Source organism: Peromyscus leucopus, chromosome 8a (assembly GCF_004664715.2).
Source record: "Peromyscus leucopus breed LL Stock chromosome 8a, UCI_PerLeu_2.1, whole genome shotgun sequence".
Taxonomy (NCBI): Eukaryota; Metazoa; Chordata; class Mammalia; order Rodentia; family Cricetidae; genus Peromyscus; species Peromyscus leucopus.
Window position 1 is genome coordinate 57378224 of NC_051085.1, and position 15773 is coordinate 57393996.

General features: G+C 37.0%; 1 long non-coding RNA gene across 1 annotated transcript in view; it reads left to right on the plus strand.

Annotated features, from left to right (window-relative positions):
* The first annotated feature begins 13292 nt into the window (after positions 1–13292).
* The window catches only part of LOC119086883, a 61700-nt gene continuing 59219 nt past the window's right edge, over positions 13293–15773 (plus strand). Inside the window, exon 1 of the long non-coding RNA XR_005090269.1 lies at positions 13293–13396. This is a non-coding gene — a long non-coding RNA (uncharacterized LOC119086883). The remainder of the gene's footprint in view (positions 13397–15773) is intronic.

Below are 15773 nucleotides of genomic sequence, written 5' to 3' on the forward strand. Positions count from 1 at the left end.
GTGGCCTTGCACCACATTCTTTCTTTTTCTTCTCTTTATAGGTATAGATGTGTGGTATGACCTCAGCAATCTTTCTTAGTAGCTTTCTTCCTTATCTCGCCACATTTTTGATGGTTCTCTCATTCATATCCAGAGATCATAGCATAGCTTCTCTGGCTAGTGTTCTCTGGGAATCTCATGTCTCTGTCTTTAGGGGCTGGAATTACAGGTTGGCAACCATATTCAGTATTACATGGGTGCTGGGGATTGGAACTCTGATCTTCTTATGCTGAGTCAGCTCCCAGCCACTGCACTATATATTTTTTATTTCATATGCTAAGTTTTTGACACAAGTTTATATTTGGCTCACTTTTTATAATCTGCATCTTTGATAGAGTTCTCATTTGTGTTATGAGTTGTCATTATACTCATTGAATTGTCCATTGGTGTTTCATTTTATTACATTCCATTGTTTTCTTAAAGTCATTATACAATTTAATTTTCTTTGGGATGCAGTGCTGCATGGGTATCATGTTTCTCTTGAGGAATTATAATACCTTCTTTCTCCCACGTTTCTTGTTCCTTTGCATTGGTGTTTGTATGCCTGACAGGTTAACTGCTTCTACTAATTTTATAGGGTACATATAGCTATTAGACAAGCTACCATGCTACAAGTCTTGCTATGCTCCCATGCTGTCCTTAAACTCTAGCACAGGCAGGCTATCCTTTTGCTTTATTCTCCAAGTTTTGGAACCGCAGGTGTATTCCACCACCACACACACACAGCACCACATGAGTTCAAAAGCTGTCTTTGAAGTGCATTTGCTAAAGTAGCTGTACTTTTCAGATTCTCATCTATCTCTTATGGGAAGAAAACAGAGGTTGGGGAGCAGATAGAAATACATTCTAGATCAGGCTTTTTGTGAAATTGATTCAATGTGTTTTCAGTACCTCACCTTCTACCTCACTAGATTTTACAGAGAAACTGAACTGTTTTCTTTTTCTGTGGATCATAGAGAAGCATAACTACAGAACTGTGTTATAAATAAATTATTACCGAGCTATTTCCTTCCTGTTTCAAAGTCTAAAGGGCTCTGGTGGGCTTTTTAGAACAATAAGATCCCAAGGAAATAGGCACCACTACAGTGCTCCAAGACAGGCCAGGACACTGGAGAAAAAACAGTTTGGCCAAGAGAAGACAAGCCAGGAGTGGGGCGGTGTTCGGATTTCTGAAGTCAGAATTGTTGAAAAAACAGGAATTCTTCATGGGAAAACATACAAATCATCAGGCTGTAAAGAAGGCATGGAATTGAATGGGTGGAGCAGTGTGGAGGATCTGGGGGGAACTGGGGGAGGGGAAACCATGATCCACATATACTGTATGGAAAAAATATTTTCAATAACAAATGCTACATACTAAGCAAACACCCCTGGAATATACAATTACAAAAGGGGGTTTATCACGGTTAAATAAACTGCTCAAATAATTAAAATAAAAGAGTGAAAATAAAGAAAAGAAATAATAAACTCCCTGAGACAAAGAGAAAAGGGAATGACCCACTTTTCCATCCCCCACCATGATATTCATTTTGGACAGCTAAGTAGTACTCAATAGTAATCAGCAACTAATGAGCACTAGTTAAAAGTGAGGCATGGGACTTGAACTCAATCACACAAAGTCAATAAAGGCTTGGTTTCTAAGGAGACTGAACATACATAAAATTTCCTCTGTGGAGTGCTGCCCATCTGGCTTGGAATCTGTCATTATATGCACAGCAGGTGGTGTTATCTTGCCTAGTCTAGAGTTTTTAATTCTTCAATATGTGCCAATGACTTTGTTAAGAACTTTAAATTTGTTTCCCATTGGTAATCCTCCCAATTAGTACTGTAGATTAAATATTATCTGCCATGACTGTCAGCCAAATAAACCAGAATTTTAACAGTAGATAAATTTGTTCCAAATCTCTTACAAACAGATAGTGGGATAATTTCCGACAAAAAGACAACATCCTACCTATACAAAGGTGTCAGAGTTACATTCAGGCAAAATATATAACTAATATAATTAATCCTATGGTTATCAACTTCCTCCTATTTCTTTTAATCTTGAATCTATTTACACATATGAAATGGAAACATGATAAATGATTGTGAACTGTGTGTCATCCTCATTAAGGAAAATGTTCAAATTGGATGCACACTTATTTGGAAGATATTTTCTCCATCTCACAGATATGTCTGCATATCTGGGAGGGAGGGACCAAGCAAAGAAGGGAAGAAGTGAGAGGTGGGGGGGAGGAGAGCATGGGCAACACTGTGGGAATCTGAAGTATATTATTAGTATTATACTTTCTGATTATAGTAAAAATTAAGATCACAGTGTCTTCATTGTCATTGCTCTAGAGGTGGTGGGACCTGGAAGAATGGAACCAATAAATGAGGTGTACTAAAGTCTCATGCAAAAGCTGACTTTATTCAGAGCTTCAGGCAACTTATCAGAGGATTAAGAAAAGATCACATGACTATGAGTTCAATCTGCATACAATCACAAGAACAAAATACACATTGCAAAAGCTCTTTTCCATAGATAGTTTAAACATTTAATTGAATAAAAACAGCAAGCAATATGAGTAATGTGATATAAATATATGCCTATCAACTACACTTGGGAGGAGCCTGGAAACACATTACAAGAACAATTTCCATGTTTTGAAGAAACTGAGGTCACAAGACTCTTGTTTTATTTTCTTGTAGTTTTCTCACAAATACTCAGGATTCTCCTCACATGACTCTATGCCTGGACTGTGTTCCTATACTTTATATATTAAATAATATTAGCAGAGTTAAGCATGGATGAAAACAATAAACCCAAGTAATAATTTGACTTGCTTCTCAGTGATCTATCAATATTCTGGAAACATTAAAGGAAAAATAAAAGTCATAATCATGTTATAGACTTCAACTTTAACTGTTATGTTTCTATTTCTTTTCATAGTACTAATTCTAAAAACAGTTATCTTTGAAATTAGTTAAGAAAGAGGTTAATAAGTATTCATAGAGCTAAGAGTAAAGTAAGATTCTTAATTTTAATTCAATGGTTCCTTTGCCTTTCATAAGGAACTTTCATTTTATCTGAAAATAGAGTAGGCATAAAGTAAAATGAATACAAAACTCCCTCCAAAGCCTGAAAGATTGATTCTAGATTCTTTTATGGATACCATAATGCATAGATATCCATGTGTTTTATAAATATGATGTAGGGTTTGAATGTTATCTATGCAAATCTTCTCACATATTTTAAATGATCTCTAAGTCACTTATAATGCCTTTGAACAATATTAGTGCTATTTGAACATTTGTTATTTTATGTACTTTGGTGAACATCTTCATATACAAAAATATTGTGTAGAGAATAACAAGAAAATAGTGTGTACATATTCAATGCAGACACTATTTTTCTTTTCTGGTTAGTTGAATCTGCACATGGAGAATATGAGGACAAGAATGGCTGCCTACATTTTATGTTTTCATTACATTTAATACTGTAAAATATGTCATTGCATACTGACCTCTTATTAGTCTTACACAGATATTCATTTTATATTCAGTTATTTATCTTGGAGAAGACTGAGATATAGCTATTAACAAGCAACCAACTGAGCTTTTGTTCAGTGTTATAAGTCACATAATAGATGAATAGACTTCATTATTATCCATCAAAATGCTAACAGAGATAAGAGAAATGTGAGAAAATACAGAAAACTATATTTATTATTGAACAAATATTCATTTGTCATATAGTAGGGAAGTAGTGTATCCTCAGAAGAAAAAAATTAGCTCAAGAAAAATCTACTGTGGATAATTCAAAGATTAGTAATAAGACTAGTGTGGAAAGACGGAAGTGCTGGAAATGATTGTAAATGAATTCAGATAGTACAGACTAATCAGGTCATGCTTGTACATCACAATGAGTCCATTTCTTCGTGAAATGGGAAACCAGTGAAGGGTGTTCCTCTGAGGCATTACCTGGTCCAGAGTCTAGTACAATATGGATCCACTGCAACATTTTCTCGTGAATGCCCTTTGTCTTTATCTTCATGGGCAATATGTATTCTTGAGTCTCATAGCCTGACCTGTAATCAGCAACACCAGATATTGTCAGTTACTTGTCCAAATGAATTTCTCTATATCACTATCACTACCAGTACATGATTGCAAATGAAAGGAGTCAAAAAGTAAGAATTCTGTTGTCATTAAATAATTCTTTAGTATCTTCGAGTTTTGTCAGCTTTATTTGATCTTTTTTTTTTTAAAAAAGTAATTTTAGCTAGATGTTGTAGTTCATTCCTGTAATTACATCAGTAGGGATCTGAGGTGGGATATCGTGCATGTGAGGCCAGCCTGAAATACATAGTGAGAGCCCATTTCAAACAAACCACCAACAACGACAAAAGATAAAAACAAAATAAGGAAAGTACTTTGTACCAGGTTAGAAACAAATTTTGAGTTTTGGCCAAATGCATATAAGATAAATAAGTTATGAAACTCTATCATTTTGCCTGTCCATTCAGAAGCACTTATTCTGAATGTTACTGTTACATGATTTTAGATCATCTAAAAGCATGTTTAATGTACAGTCATGTAATTTAGGAGATACTGAGATAAAATGTTAATTTGGACCATAAATACGCACCTTTCTGGTGCATATTTGATGGTAAGTAAAGAGGAGGGATCAGTTAACGACTGGATTGTTTTCCTTAAGAGTCTGCTTCTTGCTGAGTGTTAAAAGCTTGAACTTCTCAATGAGGTTTCATTTTAAACACAAAGGTAGCATAAACCAGACAATGAAACAATTGGCATTTAAAATCAAGATCATCAGTCCTTCCCCCCTCTCTTCAACAGTACTCCCTGAACTCTGCCCAAAAATTGTAGAAGCCAGAGAGGTCAAGATCATGATGGGGAAACCCACAGAGACAGCTGACCCAAGCTCATGGGAGCTCACAGACCCTAGAGCAATGGCTAGGGAACCTGCATGAGACTGACCTAGACCCTCTGCGTGTGGGTGACAGTTGTGTAGCTTGGTCTGTTTGTGGTGCCCCTAGAAGTGGGAACAGGATTTGTCCCCTACACATAAGCTGACTGTTTGGAACCTATTCTTTATGGTGGGATGCCTCACTCAGCCTTGATGCAGGGGAGAGGAACTTAGTCCTGCCTCGACTTGATATCCCATGCACTGTTGACTTCCATGGGAGGCCTTACCCTTTCTGAGGAGTGGATAGGGGGTATAGAAAGGTGGTGGTGGGAGGGAACAGGAGGAGGGGAGGTAGGGGAAACTGTTATCAGTATGTAAAATAAATTTTAAAAAATGAATAATAAAAAGAATAAAATCAAGATCATACCTAAAAGCATGAAATTATTTCATTGACATTTTTAGTTTAGCATGAAAACAGTAAAGATGAACGTTGGGCCTGACAGAGTGTTTTTTTTTTTTTTTAAAGAATATTATTACATGAAAAGAAGATATGGACATCTAGTCACCATCAAATGTCTTGGAAAAAAAGTCAAAAAATTCTCTTTCCAGGTATCTATGTAAAAACTCTATCAAGTAAATAGTAGGAGTGGGACGTGTGTCAAGAAACAAGTGGAGTTGGCATTGTGAACAATTGCAATGACCAAGTAGAAACAGAAGACAGGATTTAGTGCGACTATATCCCAGGCTGTAGTTGACCATTAAAAATATCACATTTATATAAGTAATACAAAAAACAAAGGTTTAGAGAACTTACATCAGCTGTTCAATCAGTGGTACATATAGCACACTCAGGAACTTTGGACAATATTTAGAGGTGTCTTTGATTGCCAAATTATTATTGCTACTGGGGTTGCTACTTGCTTCTGGTGGGTAAAAGTAGGCATGCTGACAGATATCCAACAATAAACAGAGAAGTCTATCAGAAAATATTTACCCACTTCTGTGTATTAAGAGTGCCTAGATAGAAACAGTGATCTCAATGACTATTTTTATGTAAAAACACACAGAGAAATTTTATTTTCTAACATTGTTGAAGTCAAGATTAATAGTTGCAATGGCTGCACACCCTGAGTAGATAATGTTGACATGTTAGAAGCATTTTGAGTTGCCATCCTAAGACAAAAGACAGGGAGAAAATGGTGACTGTCCATCATGGTGTACTATATAGTAGTTATAAGCATCAAGTTATAAAAACACATACTATACAAAAGCTTGAGCATTTATTAAAAGTAAGGAGGAAAGCAAACTCTTAAGATAATGTTTACAATTATAGCCATGACAACAATTAACACTTCATATATTGCATATATAAAGCAATAATATACATTAAAAAATAGCTGGTAAATCCTTGTTTGCTTGTCTTGATTGATTCATTAATTGATTCTATTCCTTCCACAGTTCTCTACTTTCTGTTCTTAGAGGGTGACATACTATGATTTGAGATTGGTGATTGCTGCAATACTCATCTGATATCCAGAAATGCATGATGCTAAAATTATCAACTTTAAATAAGAATACTCAAAGTCATTACTGATGGTAGTTCAATAGAAATTTAATTATACACATCAACACTTATAGATGTTCTTTATTGTGGAAAGATATGAAGGAAATATTTTTCAGGCAGTAAATGCTTCTTAGATTACATAAATTTAGAATCCATATGGAAAGAATATCTAATGAGTTATACATGAAAGGCAGGAAGTGAATCAGGAATTATGCAAACCATTACATATTAGTGATCGGTCCATGATTAAGTCACACTTTCTGCTGAGAATTAGAAAGCTAAGAAACACAGACTATGTGCTAACTCACTTTAAAAAGGGGATCTACATCAAAATATGGATTAGCAAAGAATGAGTGGGAAGTGTAAATAATCTACCAGAAGCTGAGAGACTATTTAAAACACCTTATCTGAAGCCTAAAGAGAATCTGTGCCAAGGTCAAGAACACATGACCTTGAACAAAATCTTCTGATGACTAATGACAAAGCAAAAGAGAATGTGGAAGAGAGGAGGGCAACATTGTTCTGTATTCTGAAGAGTGAATAAATATCAAAGCAAAACATGATCATTGATGTCTTTTCTTCCCAGCAACTTGCATAGCACTTTCTTTCTCCATAAAAACTATCCAGAGGGGAAGAAGTTTCCTGGCCTGTTTGAGGCTGACACTTTTATGTACTGTACCCAAAGTGTGTGATGTCTTCAGCAAAATGTCTTACCAGGTAGTTATGGTTGATAACTAAGGGCAACGACAATAGCCTGTGTTGTTTACATGACCTCTGAGGTCTTCATAATCAGTAATTAGGGAGGTATCCCATTCCTTACAATTTGATTTTCATTAATAAACCAAGTCTTCTGTGAGCAGTATTATCCTCCCATGCAAGGTGATTCTTTTCACACTCTTCTTTAATTTTTACTTTTAAATTAGCTTATGAACTAATGGGTTTCTCTAAGACTCTTCATACATTTTAATTTTGGTTAGCTCACTCACTCACTAGCCCCTCTTATTCCCTATTCCTCCATGTCCATCCAAGCCCCACTCAAACTTTATTCCTTATCCCAGAATATACCCCTGTTTTTTTTTTTTTTTATCACATTTATTCTATTACCACTCCAATTCTACTTTAAACAACTTGTTCTGTTACATAACAGGCTTCCACGTGGCTTTTCACTTACTCTTTCTTTGGGTTGGCTTCTCTTTCCATTTCCTCCATATGCTCATCCTCTTCCCCAAATGAGACTTTCCACCCTCAATATTTAAACCTTCTACTTTAATAGCATTTATAATCTTCTATGCCTTACCCTTCACATGCCCCTACAAAGGCCATGTTCCCATTTTCTTACTTCCATTGTGCTCCAAATTTAACATAAAAGATTTGAGGTTAAGAGTCACATATGAGAGAACATGGGACATTTATATTTCTGGGCTTGAATTGTATTACTGTTTTTTCATTTATCTGTAAATTTCATGATTTTATTTTTTTAAGCTGAGTGATATCCCATTGTAAATATGTACCACATTTTACTTCTCCAGGAATCTGCTAACAGACATCTAGGTTCATTCCATCCCCTAGCTACTGTGATTAAAGGAACAGTGAATGTAGATGTGCAAGTATTTCTATAGTCAGATATAAAGACCTTTGGATATATGCCCATTTATGGTATATTTGGGCTATATGACAATTTCATTTTTTTCATAAATGTCCAGACTAATATACAAGTTGGCTGCACTAGTATATATTTTCATTAAAATGTATGACTTCCCCTTCCACTTATTGGTTGTCATTGATGTTCCTGATGATGGGCATTCTGATTGTTGAAAAATGGGATCTCAAAATAGTTTTAATCTGTATTTCCTTGCTAGCTAAGGATTTTGAGTACTTTTTAAAAATAGAGTTTCCAAGCCATTCATAAGTTTTCTTTTGAGATTTTTGTTGCTGTTGTTCAATTGGATAACCAATTTTGTAACTGGGCTGTGTTGAACCTCAGGAAACATAGAAGAGGCAGAAATAATGTAAGAGCCAGTTAATGGTAAGTAATGTAAAATGCAAATGTTTTCAGTTGGTATTGGTATGAGTATCATACTCATAAACTCATACCAGCTGTGATAACCTACCCAAGACTAATTCAGCCAAAATCCCAGCATAGATGGAGAAATGCTCCCTTGGCCCTATTTGTCATTCAGGAACTACCAGTAATCAATAACTGATAGGATATGGAGAAATATTCTGATATTTGCTTTGTTACTTATATGTGGATACTGGTAGATTTCATATGCTCCACTGGATAGACCCATGCTCACACATATATGAGTAACATTAATTAGACTTAATAGGTTATCAAAAAGTGAAGAGGATATGAAGTTAGGAGGGAGCCATCATGGGTAGAATTGAAGGAGGTAAATCACTATAGATATGATCATGCTTCATTATATAATATAATAAATTCTCAAGAATAAAAAAAGCTAATATAAAACAACAATAAAGCAAAGCAAATATTTCTTATTAAGATGATGTAAGAGAGTTGGAACAATATATTTCACAACAACCAATCATTCTTCACTTCAATAATTGAAGTCAATCTTGACTTCAATAATTCTAGTTTTAAGTACTCAGAAAATAAAGTATATGAAAAAGTAAAACAAAATTGAAATGAACAAATGGCTTTTTGTTGCTCTGAATCCTGGGACATAGTAAGATTAACTTAATTACCTGCTATAGTGTCTTTCATCTTCTATTTACCTATTTTAACAGGAATTAGCTGATTAAATTAAAAGGCTGTGCTGAACCAAAAGTAGAACAAACAAGTCAAGCACTCTATGTGATAGCCAATTATGGGGTCATTCATCCTGCAATTAGGCATTGGAATAATGAGCATGACTAAAAAGAAAACTTCTTACAAAAGAAACTCATTCTCAGGAAAGTGGGAGAAGTGGTAACGGCATATAGTCACAATTCATTGTGACTGGTTTTATAGTAGCTCATAGGAAGTGATGTGATCAAGAAAAGGGGTTGGAGACTAATCCTGTTCATTACAGAGAAATTAATGAGTACTTAAGAATAATCATTAGACTTCTCAAATAGAGGAAACAAATGTTCACTATGTCTAGGTGAAGGAGGATATGACAATCATATTGTTTTTTGTAGGAAAAAAAGAACTAGAAGTAGTTCGAAGGATAAATTAAATATGGTATGATTATACCCAGATAAAGGACATATTTGAAAAGTGTAGGCAGATGTCGATAGATGAAAATGTAGTCAAGCTAGATGAAGAACAATGAGAATTACACATAAAACTTGTTCAGAAGAGAAAATATTTTAATTTGCAGAAGAATCAGGAGTCAGGGGTGGTTTTAGGGGGTTAATATTAGTCTGGATGAATTGTATTGTTCTTATTACTGGAGGAGAACATACAAATCATTAATGGAGAAGAGCATATCCTGACTATACCAAGCTGAGGCACCTTAAAAATATAGAAATACCAGAAAATATTCAACAGAAAACTGAAATGTAATAGATGAGAAAGAATGATAATTCTTTGTTTACTAAATACTAGACACTTAATGAAATTCAGCATCATTTGTAATTTTGTAATCTTTGAGTGCTGCTGGTCAGGCTACTGCTTCTGGTAGGCTTCCTCCAGCTTTATGGCTTCCCCAGAGACATGGCATATTGCAAAGAAATGCTCTTTTTTTTAGAAAATTAAAATTTTTAATGAGTGTACTTTGTTCACATAATGTAAAAAAATCCAACAAACACAGACAAACATTTTCAGTTATACTATCTCCAACCACTTTGCAACTATAATAAAACCCATGTTCATAATCCTGATGAGCCCAACCAACCACATAGATGGCTCAGGGGTTAAGAGTACTGGCTACTCTTCCAGAGGTTCTGAGTTCAAGTCCCAGCTACCACATGGTGTCTCACAACCATTTATAAGAGGATCTGATGACCTCTCCTGGCATGCAGGTATACATGCATAGAACTCATATACATGAAATATAAACAAATATTTTCTTATAAGCTATAAGCATAGTTAAGAGAAATGGCAATTCTCAGAACTTCCAAAGATTTTACATTATTAAATATATGTTAACAGCAAATTGTCTTCTTTTGTTTTTCGATGTTCTTCCACATCAGGACCTAGATAAATGATCTTTCTTATGCAGTTTGCAATTTATACAACATTAGGTGATGTGCTACCTAGTCAAAAGCTACACATCTAAAAAGCACAGCTGCATAGGTGTCCTTGTACCCAAATATTGTTGTCCCTCACTCTTAGTGTTCCATGTCCTACTTCTTCATTTCTTTACAGGTTGAAATAATTCCAGTACTCTACAGTAGATTACTTAGAATTATATAAGAAATAGTGAATTCTATGGAGTGAGGTTTATTGTTTAGCTAAATTTTATGATATCCCTATGAAGGTGTTAGTAAATTTCAAAAACTCTGGGTTTGGTGTCCCGGTTTCAGCACCAAAATGTTAGTAAATTGATGCCTGAAACTGCAAGGAGACGGTTCAGCCCTAGAGGGTGAGGTATCCCAGACACCTCGAGCTACTCAGAAGAAGAGCTCTGCCTTGAAGGTGTCCCGGACACCTGGAGATGTTTAGTACAGCTGTGATGGCTGGGACTGCAAAGAAACAGCCCAACCTTGGAAAGGAAATTTTTCTGACTTCTCAGAAGAGTCACGCCTGGAACTGCTTCAAGCAAGGAAGGGTATCCTGACTCTTCAGGAAAGTCAGGATACACCTGGTGTGATGGGGAATGTTCTCCCCACAGCACACAACAATCTTGCTCCTCTCCTGGAGAATCACAATCTCTGGCTCAGTGTTACCAGCTCCCCCTTGCTCAGTCCACTATGGGATGTCTTAGCAAGGTTCTTCTGTTCAGCTCCCCCTTGCTCAATCCACTATGGGATGTCTTAGCAAGGTTCTTCTGTGCACCAGTGAATGAAGGTTTCACTCAAAACTCTTTTGAGAAAGGGGTTTATTTGGGAAGGAGGAGTCCAGGAGAGTAGCTGCCTCTAGCAGGGTGGAGAGAACAGCTCACAACTGACCGGGCAGGGCAGTTTATATAGGATGTCTAGGGGGCGGGGTCAACTGTGATTGGTTAGCTTATTTTCTGCCCAGGGATTGGCCAGTTTTGTGGGCAAGGGGCAGAGATGGCCCTGATTTCAGGGCCAAACTGTGTTTCTTTCACTGGCCTTTCTTGGCTATTTGACACTACCTCTAAGGCCAGGGCACATTTCTTTCACTGACTCTGATTCTAGGGGCCAAGAGTGTTTTTTTTTGGTACTAGTTTTAGAGTCAGGGCATATTTCCTGGGTTCTGGGTTTGTGTTCATTTCTCTGGCTCAGGTCCCAAACACAGGCTGTGTTTCTTTCCCTGGTCCTGGGCTCAAGGGCCAGGATTCTGCTATCCTGCTCTGTGATTGGTTGGTTTCACAAGTCAACTGGACAGGGGCAGAGACAGTTCTGATCTGAGCTAAATTATGTTTCTCTCACTGGCCCTACTTAGCTTTTTGACACTACCTCTAAGGCCAGGGCACATTTCATTCACTGACTCTGATTCTAGGGGCTAAGAGTGTTTCTTTGGTACTGGTTTCAGAGTCAGGGCATGTTTCCTTGGTTCATTTCTCTGGCTCAGGTCCCAAGCACAGTGTTTCTTTCCCTGGTCCTGGGCCCTAGGGCCAGGATTCTGCTGTTCTGCTCTGTGATTGGTTGGTTTCACAGGTCAGTTGGACAGGGGCAAATATGGCTCTGATCTGAGCTAAACTATGTTTCTCTCACTGGCATTATCTGAGCCATCCTTCCCTAATTCTGGGCTCCAGGGTCAGGGTGGGTTTCTCTAGCCAGTCCCCTTTCTCTACAGAATGTAAATATGCACACCAAGTAAATACAAATAAAGGAAGATTTTCTAAACAATCACAGAATTTCAATTTGCTTTCTTTGAGATTTTCCCTGGGACTTAGTTTTTCAACTATTTCAAAAGAATGATATTTTTAGAGTCTACATTTTAAGAATCTTATAAACCTTGTCTGATTACTTGTTCGTTGTAGGAATTATAACAAAATTCATATGTGGCTTCTGATTCAGGATGAAGAGAAGTAAAAATGATTACATTATGAGTTCTCCTTGAGCATCACACTCAGTGTTTCCATTACTATTTCCCTTAATTCTTTCTTAAAATTTTCTGTTAGGAAACATTCACTTTCTGAACCTTCTTTGCAGCTAATAATATAATTCTGAGCACAGAGAATATGGTGTGGAAGAGGAGAAAGAGAAAGACAAGGAAGAAAATATCATAAGGGGAAATAGGATCAGAAGGAGAGAGGGGGAAGGAGAAAGAGCAGTAGAGGAAGGAGAAGAAGAAGAGGAAATGCCAAAGTCTTCCAATCAAGCAAAATGGGAAGAATCAGATCACTGTGTTGGGGGCCATTCTTAGATATGTTTTATATTGCAGTTAATCACATGAATAAGTAAAGATATTTAAAGAAAATAAAACATTGAACATATCACACAGCATTAAACATTTGAACTAGAATAGTCAAAACAAATATTGTAGCCTCAAAGGAGGCTAAATCCATTATGTCCAACCATTAATAACTATTAGCCTATTCAAAAGTTGACATATTGATTTATGTCACCAATATTTCATAAATATGTACAAACATTGCAAACCAATGAAATAAGAGTGACAGAACTCTATGCTAAGCCAGAATGTAATGGGTTCCAGGAGAATAAAGGAACAGGGACGACATCACAATTCCATACCATTACCTAGCTTCACTTTCTAGGCCTTTTTAACTTAAAAATTTGTTTCAAAAGCATGTGATCTAAGCTCTCTCTAAAACCATAGGTGGCCTGACAACACAGATAAACAGGTATGTGAAAAAAATATTGCTAATCCTAGGTGAGTGTCAAGATTAACTGCCTTTTTAAAAAATGTATTTATTAAATTTAATTTTACATATCAGCCATGGATTCCCTTGTTCTCCCCCTTCCCGCCCTCCCTTCCCCCATCCCACCTCCCCATTCCCATCTTCTCCAGGGCAAAGACTCCCCTGAGGATTGAGTTCAACCTGGTAGACTCAGTCCAGGCAGGTCCAGTCCCCTCCTCCCAGGCTGAGCCAAGTGTCCCTGTATAAGCCCCAGGTTCCAAACAGCCAGTTCATGCACTGAGGACAGGTCCCGGTCCCATTGTCTGGATGCCTCCCAAGCAGATCAAGCTAATCAACTGTCTTATTTATCCAAAGGGCCTGATCCAGTTGGGGGCTCCTCAGCTATTGGTTCATAGTTCATGTGTTTCCCTTCATTTGGATATTTGTCCCTGTGCTTTTTCCAACCTTGGTCTCAACAATTCTCGCTCATACAAACCCTCCTCTTTCTCACCAATTGGACTCCTGGAGCTCCACCTGGGGCCTGGCCGTGGGTCTCTGCATCCGGTTCCCTCAGTCATTTGGATGGGGTTTCTAGCATGACAATTAGGGTGTTTGGCCTTCCTATCGCCAGAGTAAGTCAGTTCCGGTTGTCTCTCGACCATTGCCAATAGTCTATTGTGGGGGTATATTTGTGGATTTCTGTGGACCTCTCTAGCATTTTGCTTCTTCCTGTTCTCATGGAGTCTTCATTTATCATGGTCTTTTATTCCTGGTTCTCCCTCTCTGTTCTTGATCCAGCTGGGATCCGCTCCCCTAAGCTCTCTTTCCCTCGACCCTCGCCCTTCATTATGGCCATGAATGTTGTTCATGTAGATCTCATCCATTTCTCTGTCATTAGACTATCCCTGAGTCTTTCTTGGGGTTCTGTTTTCTAGGTAGCCTCCCTGGAGTTGTGAGTAGCAGTCTAGTCATCTTTGTTTTACATCCAATTGTTTTGTGTCTGTTGAGATTTGCTTTGTGGCCAAATATGTGGTTGATTTTAGAGAAGGTTCCATGGGGTGCTGAGAAGAAGGTATATTCTTTTTTGTTAGGATGGAATGTTCTGTAGATATCAACTAAGTCCTTTGAGTCATAACATCAGTTAAGTCCTTTATTTCTCTGTTAAGTTTCGATTTGGGAGATCTGTCCAGTGGTGAAAGTGGGGTGTTGAAGTCTCCCACTATTAATGTGTGGGGTTTTATATGTGGTTTAAGCTTTAGTAATATTTCTTTTACATATGTGGGTGCCCTTGTGTTTGGGGCATAAATGTTCAGAACTGAAACTTCATCTTGGTGGCCAACTGACTTATAAAGGCAAACCCATCAGAATAACACCCGATTTCTCAATGGAGACTTTGAAAGCCAGAAGGATCTGGACAGATGTAATGCAGACACTAAGAGACCATGGATACCCAGCAAAACTTTCAATCATCATAGACGGAGTGAACAAGACATTCCAAGACAAAACTAGATTTAAACAATACTTATCCTCAAACCCAGCCCTACAGAAAGCACTAGAAGGAAAATTCCAACCTAAGGAAGTCAAATATACCCTCAAAAAACACTGGCAATAGATAATGCCACAGCAGTAAACCCCAAAGAAGAGAAGTACACACTCTATCACCAAAAAATAACAGGAATGAACAATCACTGGTCATTAATATCCCTTAATATAAATGGACTTAATTCACCTATAAAAAGACACAGGCTTACAGAATGTATACGAAAGCAGGACCCATCTTTCTGCTGCATACAAGAAACACACCTCAAACTCAAAGATAGACACTACCTAGGAATAAAAGGCTGGGAAAAGACTTTCCAACCAAATGGTCTTAAGAAACAAGCAGGTGTAGCCATCCTTATATCCAGCAAAATAGACTTCAAACTAAAATCAATCAAAAGAGATCAAGAAGGGCATTACATACTCATCACAGGAAAGATCCACCAAGATGAAGTTTCAATTCTGATTAACTGCTTTTTTTAAGCAAGCATTATAATATGTGTCAAGATTAACTGCCTTTTTAAGCAAGCATTATAATATATTCATACAAACAGGTATCATTTCCTTCAAAACTGATTATTTGAAGAGTCATTCTGAAAGATTTCCCACTAATTGATGTATTTATGAAATTTATCTTTTAGGAGCATTAAGAAAACATACTTTACAATTTTATACTATCCAGTTGTCCTTTCGGGTGGATTTGACTTGTGGCCAGATGTGTTGCCCGACCTGAGGTTAGGTTTGGTAATCATATTTGTGACATGTGTTTAATGCAAATGACACTATGAATAAACAGATATACTTGTACATTTCAGGTCTTCTGACACTGGAGTTAAAGTTC